This window comes from Oryzias latipes, chromosome 8, assembly GCF_053564925.1.
Source record: "Oryzias latipes strain Hd-rR chromosome 8, Olatipes_Hd-rR_3.1".
NCBI lineage: Eukaryota > Metazoa > Chordata > Actinopteri > Beloniformes > Adrianichthyidae > Oryzias > Oryzias latipes.
This window is the reverse complement of record NC_136244.1, coordinates 12684212-12699574: the sequence shown is the minus strand read 5'-3', so window position 1 is coordinate 12699574 and position 15363 is coordinate 12684212. Positions and strand designations below refer to the sequence as shown.

The 15363-nt window shown below is 45.4% G+C and overlaps 1 long non-coding RNA gene and 1 gene segment (V, D, J or C); one reads left to right on the top strand and one right to left on the bottom strand.

Annotated features, from left to right (window-relative positions):
* Positions 1-15363, top strand: part of LOC105354605 (Ig mu chain C region membrane-bound form-like) — a 139600-nt gene that overhangs the window by 24865 nt on the left and 99372 nt on the right.
* LOC111947769 (uncharacterized) lies at positions 6019-6366 on the bottom strand. The gene is made up of 2 exons (XR_002873697.2): positions 6287-6366; positions 6019-6205 (listed from the first exon to the last, which is right to left on the bottom strand). It is a non-coding gene; the product is annotated as an uncharacterized LOC111947769 (long non-coding RNA).

Sequence of the window (15363 nt, the reverse complement as noted above, 5' to 3'; positions counted from 1 at the left end):
TTAAAAAACAAACAAAAAAAAAAACAGTTTGGTCATGTTAATAACCTCTGGACAAACAGTTGACTGACTTAACTTTGTTATTTTTTTTTTCTATTGTCCCAAAAACATGTATTTGGTATTATATTGTGAGGAAAAATGTCACTTTTTTCTTACCCTCATACAAATGTGACAAAAATATAATACAACAAATAAACTTTCAAAGTCTTTTCATAAAGTGTATGTACAGTTTTTCACATAGTAACTTATATATCTCATCTCTGTATAAAATAAATAATGTAACAAACAGGAACACCACAGAAACAGATGTTTCCTCATCCTGTTAAGAAACTGAATTTTTGGACTGAAAGACAGAAGCTTAAAAAGAAATGAGTGAAAATGTTGCACGTCGAGGTAGATACATAACATTTTTAATTGATTTAACTGATTTTTAGCATAGAATTAGTTGTAGTTTAGTAGCATTCTTTAACACAGCAAGATGAATACACAAAAAAGAACAACACAAGATTAAAATGTAATAATAATAATAATAAATTGGATTTATCAGCCCTTGTTCAGATGCTTAAAGCGCTTACAATGTATCTCCATTATTCACACTCATTCATACTTGGTGATGGTAAACTGCTGATGTAGCCACAGCTGCCCTGGGGCAGATTGACAGGAGGGTGGCTGCCATTATGCGCCTATGGCCCCTTCTGACCATCACTGGGACATTGATACACATTCACACACCAGTGGAGCAACGCTGGAGGCAGGAGGGTGAAGTGTCTTGTTAAAAAACACAACAACGGTTGACTGGGAATAGCGAGGATTGAACCACTGATCCTTTGATCATTGACCAGCCTGCTCATCCACCTGAGCAACTGCCTCCCCCTACTACAATGTACTAATAGTAACAGCATTGGTGAAGGAAATTATATCTATACATTTCTGTGTCCATTGCCTAACAAGTTATTGTAGTAACACAAAAAGAGAAAACATTTAACTTTATGTAAAATTAGATGCTTAGATTTCCAACATATAATTAAAGCTGTCAAATGTGTGTTTTACTCCTAAACAACCAGATGAATGTATTGCTTGTATATATTCAGAAATACATGCATAGGAATAGCAACAACATTGTCATGGTCCCATGGAATATTCAGACCGACCCAAACGCTGGAACCCAGAAGAACACTTGGAGACGGGAGGTAAGTTAAGGTGGTTTAATTCACAGGAGGTGAGTATAGAACTAGATTCTTGATGCGGCGTGGCGGCTGACTGGAGGTTTGTGGCAGGATGAACCAGAGAGCGTGACTTCGGCTGAGTCCGAGGAGAAGGATGAGGAGCGAGAGCAGAGGACGGCGACCCGAGGTTCCCTTGTGATGAAGACGGTTCCTGAGAGCGGAGCAGAGAGGAACAGTTAGCGAGGCTGAGATCAGACAAGGTACAAAGCATGAGCTGGCCAGACATAAACACCGTGGGAGTAACAACGAACTGGCACCGAAGAAAGGTCCTGGATCTCCTTAAGAAGGCGGGGAAGATGATGAGGTAAGTGGAACCAGCTGGTCGCATCCAAGGCAGAGCAGGAAGGGGGGAGGAGGCAGGTAGCTGACCGAGGCACCATGTCAGTACCCCCCCCTCAACGACCGCCACCAGGCGGTCCAGGACGACGGTCCGGGTGGCCACGGAAGAAGTCGTCGATCAGGGAACGGTCCAGAATCATAGAGCGGGAGATCCATGAGCGCTCTTCCGGACCGTACCCCAACCAGTCCACGAGAAACTGGAAGCCCCTACCACGGCGCCGGACGTCCAGCACACGACTGACCGTAAAGGCAGGCGCACCGTCAATGACCCGGGCGGGCGGAGGGGAAGAGGACGGCGGGCACAAAGGGCTATCGCTGACAGGTTTGATCTGGGAAACGTGGAATGAGGGGTGAACTTTCAGAGCAGCAGGCAGGCGCAGGCGGACACAGGAGGGATTGATGATGCGATCAATCACGTAAGGGCCGATGTATCTGGGAGCCAGCTTACGTGATGACGCCTGAATGGAGATGTTGCGAGACGATAGCCAAACCTTCTGCCCAGGACGGTAATCGGGACTCACCACCCTGTGACGATTAGCGATCTGGCAGTTGCTCTCCCTGGTGCGCAGGAGAGCAGCCCTGGCCTGACGCCAAATGTCCTGGCACCGTTGAAGATGGAGCTGAACCGAGGGCACTGCCAGATCGAATTCCTGAGAAGGAAACAGAGGTGGTGAGTACCCCAATGAGGCTTCGAAGGGAGATAAGCCAGTTGCGGAAGAGGGGTGAATGTTGTGGGCGTACTCAACCCAGATGAGAAACTTGGACCAGTCCGACTCGTTCTGAGCTGCCAAGCACCTGAGAGCCGCCTCCAGCTCTTGGTTAACCCTTTCAGCTTGCCCATTGGACTGGGGATGGTAACCTGAGCTGAGACTGACCGTGGCCCCGAGGGCAGAACAGAACGATTTCCACACTTGGGACGTGAATTGGGGTCCACGGTCAGACACGATGTCACAGGGAATTCCATGGTAGCGAAATACGTGATGGATCAGGATCTCTGCGGTGTCTGTGGCGGAGGGAAGCTGGGCCAAGGGAACAAAATGAACGACTTTGGAAAAACGATCAATGATCGTCAGAATAACAGTGTGCCCTTGGGAAGGAGGCAACCCAGTAACGAAATCCAGAGCGATGTGCGACCAAGGCCGACTGGGTATCGGCAGAGGCCGCAGTAGACCCGAGGGGGGTGAATTAGAGTTCTTAGAGCGGGCACAGATGGTACAAGCTGCCACGTACTCACGAACGTCTTTTTCCAGGGAGGGCCAGAAAAACCTTCGACGAAGCAAATTGATAGTCCGGTGAACCCCTCCATGACAGGCGGTCCGGGAAGCATGCCCCCAAGTGAGCACCTCGGACCTGAGAGAGTCAGGCACATACAAAGTTCCAGGCGGACAGGTAACGTGATTAGGTATCTCACCCTGGGCTTGCTGGATCTTGTTCTCAATCTCCCAGGTGAGAGTACCTATAAAACAGGATTTAGGGAGGATAGCAGAGTCAGAGGGGGTCTCAGAGATTGTGTATTTCCTGGACAAGGCGTCTGGCTTGATGTTGCGGCTGCCTGGACGGTAGGTGATATTGAAATTAAACCGGTCAAAGAACAGGCACCAGCGGGCCTGACATGAATTCAGTCTTTTTGCACTGCGTAGATATACAAGATTCTTATGGTCTGTCCATACAATAAAGGGAAGCTCTGCCCCCTCCAGCCAGTGGCGCCACTCATCCAAAGCCAATTTGATGGCCAGAAGTTCTCGGTTGCCCACATCATAATTCCGCTCCGCACAGGACTCAGTTTGCGGAAAAAATAAGCGCAGGGCTTTAACTTGCCGGAGGATTCTTCACGCTGAGACAGAACGGCGCCAACCCCAGAATCGGAGGCATCCACTTCTACAATGAACTGTTTCGTGATACCGGTTGAATGAGGATGGGAGCTGTGACAAAAAGTTCTTTGAGTTTTCTGAACGCCATATCGGCAGCTGGGGTCCAGACATAGGGTTGTTTAATAGATGTAAGCTGCGTGAGGGGTGCTGCTATGCTGCTGTAGTTACGGATAAACCGCCTGTAAAAGTTTGCGAAACCCAGAAATTGTTGTAGCTTCTTACGGGTCTGTGGAGTTTCCCATTGACTAACCGCTTCAATTTTGGCTGGATCTGGTCGTATGTTGCCAGCTTCAATGATAAACCCCAGAAAAGGAACGGAGGAGGTATGAAATTCGCATTTCTCAGCTTTTACGAATAGTTGGTTTTCTAACAGACGTTCTAGGACGAGACGAACGTGATGCTCATGTTGAGTTAGGTTAGAAGAATAAATCAAGATATCATCAAGATAAACAAAAGCAAACCTATTAAGGAAGTCGCGAAGGACATCATTAACAAGCCGTTGAAAAACAGCGGGAGCATTAGTGAGGCCGAACGGCATGACCAAATATTCATAGTGGCCCAGGGGTGTGTTGAAAGCCGTTTTCCATTCATCTCCCTCACGAATGCGAACCAAATGATAAGCGTTTCTCAGGTCTAACTTAGAGAAGATGGTAGCCTGCTGGACAGAGTCAAAAACCGAATCAATTAATGGGAGAGAATATTTATCCTTAACCGTAATCTGGTTCAACTCACGATAGTCGATGCAGGGCCTCAGGGTTTTGTCTTTTTTCTCCACAAAAAAGAAACCTGCACCGATCGGAGAAGTGGAGGGACGGATGTGACCAAGAGACAAAGCCTCCTGAATGTATTTTTCCATAGCGCCTTTCTCGGGTACGGATAAATTGAATAATTTGCCCTTAGGAAGAGGAGCGCAGTTCAGAAGTTCAATGGCGCAATCATACGGCCTATGGGGGGGTAAAGCACTGGCTTTAAATTTACAAAACACAGCTTTAAGGTCGTGGTAGCACGAGGGCACCTTGGACAGGTCGATTTCTTTAGCTGAAGTGGGAGTAGGGGCAATAGCAGACGGAATAGCAGAGTGAAGGCAATTTGCCATGCAATAAGTACTCCAGTTGGCGATGCGGGGAGCAGTCCAGTCAATTTGAGGGTTGTGAATTTGAAGCCAGGAAAATCCCATAATTATGGGAGTCTGAGAGCAACGAGTGACAAAAAACTGGTGGTATTCTCTGTGATTACCGGAAGTAAGAATGAGGACCGGTTTAGTACGTGATGTGATACGGGTAAGTTGTTTGCCACCTAACCCAGCAACATTAATGGGGGAATCGAGGGGTTCTACAGGTAACGAGAGATGTTTAACCAGATCTAAGTCGATGAGACTATGTTCGGCGCCAGCATCTATAAGTGCATTCAAATCGTGGACTTGATTTTGATGAGCTACTTTGACAGGTACAAACAAGAACTTGGTTTTCTTGACATGAATAACGTTATCCCCCCGTGGCCTGTCATCTAACGGGGGGGTTCTGGAGTTTAAACGTTGTCTGCACTGGGAAACAAGATGACCGGGATGACCACAATAAAAGCATAACCCTTCTTCACGCCGTTTCTGTCGTTCTTCAGCAGTGAGTTTAGAATGACCTACTTGCATTGGTTCGTCTGGTGCGGTAGCTGATGGCTCGTGAGCAGGTAGCGGGACCACATGGTTGGATGAAACAGGGTTTTGAAAAAGGCCCGGAGGTCTAATGCTCCGTTCAGCGTGACGTTCTCGTACCCGGATATCAGATCTGAGGGCTGCGGAGACAAGCTCTTCAAGATTGTTAGCCTCTGGTTGTGAACATAAATGATCCTTAATTTTTTCACTCAGGGATTGGTAGAAAATCCCTTTTAGAGCAGGATCTGGCCAGCCAGCCTCTACAGCTAATATACGGAAGTCAATAAGATGTTCACTTACCGAACGGTTGCCTTGTTTTAGATTGAGCAACCGTCGGGTGGCTTCCTCCTGCTTACGAGGCTGGTCAAATACTAGACGGAACTCTTCTATGAACCGGTCGAAGGGAAGATGAGAGATTGGATGAGCAGCCAAAAAAGCTTGGGCCCACTGGAGTGCTTTGTTTCTGAGAGAATTCACAATTAAAGCAATTCTGCTTTGATCCGTTTGGTAGTGTCTGGGCGCCTGCTGGAATATGAGCTGGCATTGTAGGAGAAACCCTCCGCAGGCCGTGACGTCACCGCTGAATGGTTCCGGTTGAAGGCGGAAGTTTTCTGGAGTGACGGCGGAAGCGGAAGTGAAACTGTTGCCGGAAGCGGGAGCTTGAGTTGTGACTGAGACAGTAGATGCCTGTCCTGTTAGTTCCGTGAGTGTATGGGTAATACAATCGAGACGGCGAAAAAAATCTTGCTGAGCTGCGGACATTTGAGCGAGAGCGTCCGCTTGGCGGCTCAGAAGATTACCTTGGAGGGTAACGTCGTGGCGAAGTCCTTCCGAGTCAGCTGGGTCGGGAATTTGGCCAGTTCGTTCTGTCATGGTCCCATGGAATATTCAGACCGACCCAAACGCTGGAACCCAGAAGAACACTTGGAGACGGGAGGTAAGTTAAGGTGGTTTAATTCACAGGAGGTGAGTATAGAACTAGATTCTTGATGCGGCGTGGCGGCTGACTGGAGGTTTGTGGCAGGATGAATCAGAGAGCGTGACTTCGGCTGAGTCCGAGGAGAAGGATGAGGAGCGAGAGCAGAGGACGGCGACCCGAGGTTCCCTTGTGATGAAGACGGTTCCTGAGAGCGGAGCAGAGAGGAACAGTTAGCGAGGCTGAGATCAGACAAGGTACAAAGCATGAGCTGGCCAGACATAAGCACCGTGGGAGTAACAACGAACTGGCACCGAAGAAAGGTCCTGGATCTCCTTAAGAAGGCGGGGAAGATGATGAGGTAAGTGGGACCAGCTGGTCGCATCCAAGGCAGAGCAGGAAGGGGGGAGGAGGCAGGTAGCTGACCGAGGCACCATGTCAAACATTTGACACACAGACTTAAACTCCTTTTCCTGCTGAGTTTTATAAAATAATTCTGGGAACAACTGGCACCAACATTTTATAAAACGGTCACATCTATCAATGAAAGCCAATCACTACCACCTAACATGAACTCAGCCAACATAATCCTTCTTCTAAAACCAGACAAAGATCCCAATAGTCCTTCAAGCTATCGCCCAATTTCTCTAATCAATGCAGATGTAAAAATTATCTGCAAAGCACTAACACAGAGAATAGAAAAAATCACTCCTCACATAATTGATTTCAACCAAACTGGATTCATCAAAGGCAGACACTCGGATGACAATCTCCGAAGACTTGTTAATATAATAGACTTTGCCACCATTAAAAAGCAGGAAATGACCATATGGATGCTGAAAAAACTTTTGACAGAGTAAACTGGAAGTTCCTTATTGCTGCCCTCCATAAATTTGGTTTTGGAGAATCATTCATCAAATGGATAAAAATATTATATCACAACCCCAATGCATCAGTTAGAACTAATAAACAGACTTCCAACAGATTTTTTCTTGGAAGAGGAACCAGACAGGGTTGCCCACTCTCTCCTTCTCTTTTTGCTATATTTATTGAGCCTCTAGCAGCAGCAATAAGACAGAATGAGAGCATTATAGGAATAAAAACCAAACACAGCCATCATAAAATTAGTCTCTATGCAGATGACATATTACTGTTTTAAGTGATTTACATTCTGTAAATGAAACAGCAACAATCATTGATGAATTCTCCTCTATATCAGACTATTCCATTAATTGGAATAAGTCTGTTTTATTACCACTGAACAGTAATGCAGAGCAAAGACTCACAAAACCAGTTAAATCAGGAAATATCAAATATCTAGGTATCAACTTTTCCCCAAAACTATCAGAACTGGTGCAGCTAAACCACACCCCATTACTGAAAGACATACAGGACGATCTAACACGCTGGACCAACCTGCCTCTGTCCCTTATGGGCAAGGTAGCCACGGTAAAAATGAAAATCTTACCCAAAGTTAATTATCTATTCTCAATGATTCCCACACAACCGCCATTAAAATGGTTCAAAACATTAGACTCATCCATATCAAACTTTTTATGGAACAATAAACCTGCAAGAATCAGTCTAAAAACTTTAAAATCTGCAACAAGCTGTGGAGGATTAGAATTACCTAACTTCCACAATTACTTTCTTGCAAATAGATTACAATACATCTTAAAATGGTTAAAAAATAATCCAGAAACCAACTCATGGTTAGACTTGGAACAGGCGTTATGTGGAAAGATCAACCTGTCAGATCTTCCATTTATTAGCCAAACGGTAAAAAACAGGATTGTTTCAAAAGTATTAATATAAATGCCACTTTAACAGCCTGGTGGGAATTTCTCAAAATATCAAAATCATCAATTCAACCATGCAAAATGACACCCATCTGGAACAACCCAGACATCCTTATAAACAAAAACATGATCCACTTCCCATCTTGGCAAGCAGGGGGCATAAAACAACTAGAGCACATAATTATTGATAGAAGATTCATAGCTCCCCAGGAACTTCAAGACAAACATGGAATAAATAACTTCTTGGAATATCAGCAACTTAAATCAATTATTACTAAAAAGTTTAAATACAGAGACAACGATTTAAAACCACCAGATGTAGTTACCACTCTGATTAATTTCTCAATGAATAAAACTCTCTCCAAAATATACAAACTTTTATGTAATTTAGATAATAATACTTCACTTCCAATAACAAAATGGGATGCAGATTTGAGCATCAGCACAGATGGAAACTTCTGGTCAGAACTTTGTCTAAACACATTTAAACTGACAAAAAGTCCAAATCTGCAGCTAATCCATTTCAAAACTCTTCACAGAATTTACTACACTGGACAGAGGATGTTCAAGATGGGTCTCAGCAACTCAGACATTTGTCAGCACTGTGACAGTAATCTACCCGACAGTTACATGCACGCACTGTGGTTCTGCACACATGTCCAGGCTCTCTGGCAGCAGGTATGTGCCGATCTATCAGTCTGGCTTAAAGTTTCAATCACGGCTTCACCGTCACTTTGTGTGCTTGGTGAAATGAGTGCCATTGATGTAGAAGGAGGATTAGGCTCTATCATTTTCATAAATCTTTGTTTTGCTGTAAAAACGATTTTAATAAATTGGAAAAACAAGAAAAATATAAATATAAGTCAACACAGAAATCTGCTGCTTGATCATATCAGCTTGGAAAAGATGTCAGCCCAAAGTTCAAGTAACTTTGAAAGAATTCAGTCTCTGGTCTCCCATAGCTAACTCCATGACTTAGGGGGTGGGGGGGCCTGGTCGTCACTGCTCCTTGCCCTACTGCCGTGGTTCGGGGTGGGGGTCGGGGCCTCCGGTGCCTGGTGGGGGCTCCGTTGGTCGGGGGGTCGGGTCCGGTGCCGGGATGGGGCGGGCTGGGACCCTGCGTGGTCCTCTGGGCTTGGGTGTGGGGGTGCGTGGTGGGGGGGTGGGGTGGTGGTCTGGCTTGGCTTGGGGGGGTGGTCCCTTTGCCTGTGCTGGGGGTGGTTGGCGGGGGGCCTGCTCGGGGGGGGGGGGCAGCGGCCCTGGATGGGATGCCCATCTGCACCTGGGGCTGGGATCGCCCCTTCCCTGGCTCTGGGACGGGGCGGGACAACCCTCTCGGGGCCCCCGGTCTCTCTGGGTGTCATCAGCTTCAGCTGCGGGGTCTGGGGTGGGGTGGGGTGGGGGTGCTTGTCGGCCCTGTCCTGTGGGGGGGCGTTCTGGGGGGGAGGGGGGGCCCGCTATTGGTACAGGGCGGGGGAGGGGTTGACGGGTCGGGGTCTCCGCTGAGGCAATCGGCGGTTGGCTGCCTTGGTCCCGTCGAGGCCTGACCAGAGCTCTTCTAGGGCCGGCGTTTGGGGGTGGGGCGGGGGGATGCCCGGAACAGACGTGGAAGTCAGACGCGGAAGTCAGACACATCACGAGTTCAAAAATCGGAACTTTTGCAGTCAGCAATCTCGCTACGCTGGACCCCGGTGGTGGAACTCATTACACCGGGCAGCAGAGATTACACCTCTCCTTATATTTTAGAAAAGGTAACAGGTAATAGGTAACATGAGCAGACCCAAACGCTGAAACCGAAAACGACAGACACTGGAAGTGGTGAGAATGGACTTAATCTTTGACAAGACTTTGCTAGTTTGGAGCCTAGTGGCGAAGAAGTCACCAGAGCAGTAGAGGACAGATGCAGAGGAGGATTCTTGGAGCCGAGCTGGAGCGCCGTTTAGGAGGTAACAGGAGCTTGATTTGCGAGGAACGGGCTTAATGGCAGAATGGAGTTAGAGTGCTGGAATTTCAAGGAGCTGGAATACGGACTTGAGGTTGATTGACTTGTGGCTGGACACAGGTCGGCGTGGATGGATGGGAGAATTCTGTAGGCAGATTGAGAGCTTGGATCAGGCAAGAGCAGGGAATGAACAAGAGCGTGAATAATCAAAACAAGAGCTTAGGGAAGACCAAGTAAGCACCATAGAGGGCAAACGAACTGGCGATGAGTACTGGTCCGGAGTCACCTTAAATACAGGTGCAGGTGATGAGGTGAATGCCGACAGCTGGGTCCAATCAAGGAGGAAGTAGAGAAGGGCGGGGGGGCTGGAGAGGTCTCCCGGGGGTACCATGACACCCTAATTTTATTCTTGTCATTATTTTTCTCTCGAGTCACAGCCCTTCAAACAGTGTCACAGAGACGGAAACAAAACAGAAGGGGCCATCATTCAGACACAGCCCCCCCTGCAGGAGTAAACTTCACTCAGACATGGAGACGTGATTACCAACGCTTTTATAGAACTCTTCAAAAGAAATAAATCTGATCTCTAAATATCATCCATGTCTTTCATGCAATGTGAATGAATCACACAGACACCGTTCCATATAGCCATCAGGCTGAAAACATTTGACACTAGCTCCTCCCACACGTGTCTGGGGCGTCAAGCTATTATTACAGTTTTGGACTGGCATTGAGTAGTGAATATGTCGCGCGGTAAAAGAGAGGCGGGTGACGTGAATGTGAACGTAACATTAGAGTATATTTTAGAGCAGAATCCAAATTCTTCCACTACCCCGATGGCTTCACCTTACCCCTAGATTAGCCCACCAAACAGAGAGTTATAGAAAAAGAGTGTCTTTAAATCTGGACGTTACTCCCACTCGATGACGTCATCGATAGTTGCTGGTCGACTATGCTAGATCGGAGCTGCTTGCGCTCAGAAATACATAACTAAATCCTTCCTTGTCCCATCAGGGGTCACCACAGCGAATCAGCCACTACACCGCGGAAGATTTGCATTGTAATCTTGGCAATGTTTTACGCCGGATGCCCTTCCTGATGCAACCCTCTCAAATCAACCGGGCTTGGGACCGGCACAAGCTAAACCGGCTCCCAGAAATACATAACTAAATAAGTTTTATAATTGTAAAAAGCCATGCTATAACTGGCCCAACTCATGACTCCACCACCTCCTTGCTGTCTTAGCAGCATCGTTGGGATATGGTGGCCATCCCCCAACCACCCAATACTTCATCCATTTGGACCATCTAGGGTTGCACAGCACTCATCAGTTAACAAGACTGTTTGAAAATGAGTCTTCATGTACGTCTGGGCCCACTGCAGCTGTTTCTGCTTGTAAGTGTTGATCAGGGGAGGGTGAATAGAGGGTTTATGTATAAATGCAAGCCTTTGGAGGATCCTACACCTTGATGTTGGTGGGACTCCAGAGACACCAGCAGCTTCATATATGTGCTTGCTGTTTTGTAATAGTATTTTAGCATCTACTGTAATTTCCGGACTATAAGCCGCTACTTTTTTCCTGCGCTTACAGCCCTGCGGCTTATTCAGTGACACGGCTAATTTATGGATTTAATTGGCGGCCGCCATGTACGTATTTTCGGACTCAGTGAAAGGTTTGAATTCTCTATCTACCAAAAAGCACAAGTCATTTGTTTTTCAACACACCTCTAAACAGTCAAACAGCATGGACGTCACTTCAGGTCTTAGACACTTCAGTCATGGTTCAACAAAACGAAACACACATGCCCGGCCGCATCCCAGAATCCTTTGGTGCCATTAGACCCAACGTGCACGTGATCGCTGCTACAATATGATGAAGCTTTCAAGTTAAAAGCAATCGTTAAAAGCAGCGTGAAAAAATCCACCATCACCAATGGGTTTGGAAAAGCTGGTCAGCTGCGTGAAGGAGAGAACAGCGCATGGAGTGAATTTACCTCTGAGTCACAGTGACTCGGCTGGCTGCACGTAAATATGTGGGAATAACATCAGCCTTTATTTTGTCGGGACACGACTGGAAACACAAATCGACGTGATCGTTTTCATGGTTTCTAAGGACTGAGCGGAATTTTGCATTGAAAAGCTCACACCGACCCACAGCCGCCATGTGAGCTGGAGACATGTTATGCTGCTAGTTCACATAGAGCTGCGGGGCCGATGGCAGTCTGATGGCTCCCACACGTAACAACGTATCCGCCCCTCATCCACAAAACGTTCAGTATTAAGTCCTATTGCTCTGCACAGAAACGATTTGCTCCGTCCAGCGCAGAATGGGGACGAAGCGTACTTCCCTGGCCAGGGGTGTCGGAGAAAATAGGAAGGGGAGACAAGGAGCGCGCGGGGCGAGCGCGGAGCGCAGAGGCGTCCGCGGAGCAACAGTGTTTGTTGTGGAAGGAAACTTCTGACGCACACGCTGCGCTGAGGCACTGGTATCGCGCTGAGGCGCGCGCTTTTCAGTCCCCGCTGCTTTATTTTACTGGTGTGTTTTTTTAACCAGCCCTGTTACTCCCATAACGCTGCCGCGACACAAGCGGAAGGAGAGCTGTTCCCGTTCACCCCTCCATGCACTGCTGATACTTGCTCATTCTTAAACACGTACAACAGTGTGGCGAGCCGGTTGTTGGCCCCGCCTTTAGCCCCTAAGACTCATGGGAAATGGGGAATCGCGGATATAAATTTCCTCATCATAACTGAGGGATGTAATGTTGACTATATGGTTACTGTTTTTAATTTTATGTATGATACCTAGATTGTCAATAAGTAAAAAAAAACTAAAAAACTAAAATAAAATAAAATAAAAACATAACTGAGGAACTTGTGAACAGAACAGAGGTCCATGCTGTTTTGCAGATGTAGGTGTTCTCAAAGACATGAGGCTGAGGCAAAGCTGACTCCACCCACAGTGTGCTAATGAATCATACTTACTCTGGGAGTCAGGATGTGATTTGTCATGAGGACAATGTTGCCTGATACATGCGGCTTGTACTCCGACGCGGCTTGTGTGTGTATAAAAGTAGTTAAACACGTGAAAATGGGTGGGTGCGGCTAGTATTCGGGTGCGTTTATAGTCTGGAATTTATGGTACTCTCTTAATGGGATGCATTTGTCTGACTGAAACTTTCCTCAGCCTTCCTTTATCTGCATCAACTTGTATCAAATCCACTTCTTGTGAAAAATGATTAACGTAAAAAATAGCAAGATTTAAGTACTATTGATTTGGACTTCATGAAGCAATGGTCCTTTAGTCTATGGTTCATGTCTCCATATTGTCTATTCATTTCTAATATCCCAATGGTATGGTATCCCAATTATGGATACCATAATTGGCCATTGTTACTTATACCATGGTCCAGGTAAATACTCAATTCTGATTGGCTGCTAGTAATAATCCACAGGGATAATACACACCTAAAAAAGAAGTTCCGGTCACATAGCTTAAATTTTCAAAATCACTGTGCTGGATTCTTTAAAACAAACCTTTACGCGCCTCACAGCCTAACAAGAAGTCTGCTTTGTGTGAAAAAAGCAATCGTTCAAAACGTTCAGAAAAGAACGAAAAAAGGTTCTGAACAATCCAATAACTCAAAAAACCGAGACACAAATTTGATTTGATTGAACATTTTAGGAAAGATTAAGGAAGAGCTTGAGTCAGCTGGAGTCATGAAAATGCGGCACACCAAGTATCAAACAGTCAAACAGGAAAAAAAAACTATTTAAGCTTGAAAAGACAACAAGATCGAAGTACCAAGTACCAGTAATGCTTGGGACAATTGACTGCATCTGATTTTGTTGCCAAACTTTGGAGTTTTTTTGCACAAGTGAACGACCCTGAGAGTATTTCGGGCAGGCAACTCGAGCAAATGTGACCCAGTCCACTTGGATATGTGGTCCTGAATCCGATACCTATCAGATCTTTTGAAATGCAACCTCCGTCTAAACGGCCAGGCCACATGTTTCCGATCCGTATGTCATTGATACGCTACAAACGACATAATTATGCATTAAAGTAGGCAGGAACGAGAACATAAACATTAACCATGGTGGACGATGCTGCTGAGACCAGTCAGTGGAAGGGAAGCGAGGTCACCAATTTGATTAATATTTGAGGTGACAGCTCTATTCAGGCCAAACTCGAAATGGCTGAGTGTGGTGTTGAACCTTTACCGCGATTACTTTGTTTCCTTTCCGACCGTGGTCAGAAGTGCGGGGAACAGAAGGCGGATTCTCCTACGGGGTTCACTTCCCTGTTCGGACCCTCAGATTCTCCAGAGCGGGTTAATAAAGAGTCAATGGCATTTATTCTGGGGGAAACCTTCTTTTATTATCATCCTCCTTCCTCCGTAACACACAACATGAATGCGCACCCCCACTTCTGGGTCATTTCAACCGTTCGCATTTAATTGGAAATGTGAATGGCCTTTTAATAAAATCTAATTAAAAAAAAAAAATCTGAATTGAGCACTAAGCCCTGCAGTGTGAACGTAGCCTTAGAGAAGCATCTAAAGCAGTGATCAATTGTCTTGGGGGGACAGACCAGCTAACACCCACTGTTCTTCATATCATAGTTTGGACATTTTTCTGCTCAATAGTTCTGCACAGACGTTACAGCATGATATTAACTATATCAGGTCTATCTGGTGTGAGTCCACACAGAAGGAAGTAGAGTTGACAGTGAGACCCACAAAGAGGAAGTGTGCTTCAACTGTTTCCATGGAGATCTAATTTTATGTGACTGAGACAGGAAAGACAGTTCTCACGGGATTAGGGTATTAAATAGAAGAATGTGGACATTTTTCGCAGTAAACATTTTTATTTTCATTGATGTTAACAAACTTAATATTTTATCATCCAAATGTAGAATATCACTGTGACAGCTATATTGACTATTGAGGGACACCAGTTACATAAGTTCTGGTAAGTCATGATCTAGAATATTTAGTTTTCAAAAATGTATTTATTAATAAATCTATGTATTTGTTAATTCAATTTACTGCAATAACAAAATTAAGATCTCCAGTTTAATATTGGTGATGGTTTAAAGTTTTCTGACAAAGTATTATCATTAACTGTAAGACAAAGGTGTGAGAGACATTTTTGTACTGAAGTGTTGTTGAAATTTATCACTGTGACTATTACTTTGACTACTGGGGAAAAGGAACAACGGTGACTGTAACACCAGGTAAAAATCAAAGATTTTGATACATATTTTGAATTTGTGACTTTTTAACTTTGTATTTTAGAACATTTAGAACTCAGAGGGCACAAGAATTAGTTTAAAAAAAACTGTAGATCTCAAGTATTACTGATCCCGTCTGATAGAATCTGTCAAAACAGGTATACATTTTTCTTAAAACTATGAATTTAACCTTGTTAAAAGACATCTTCTGAGAAATATTGGTATTAATGATGGATTAGAAGTTATTGTATGTCAGATATGTTGGGATGTTACACTGTGACAATGCTTTTGACTACTGGGGTAAAGGCACAACAGTCACGGTTACTTCAGGTAAAAAACAATTATTTTCTACTGATCAGATTGAAATTGAAAAACTGCATTTAACTTTTTTT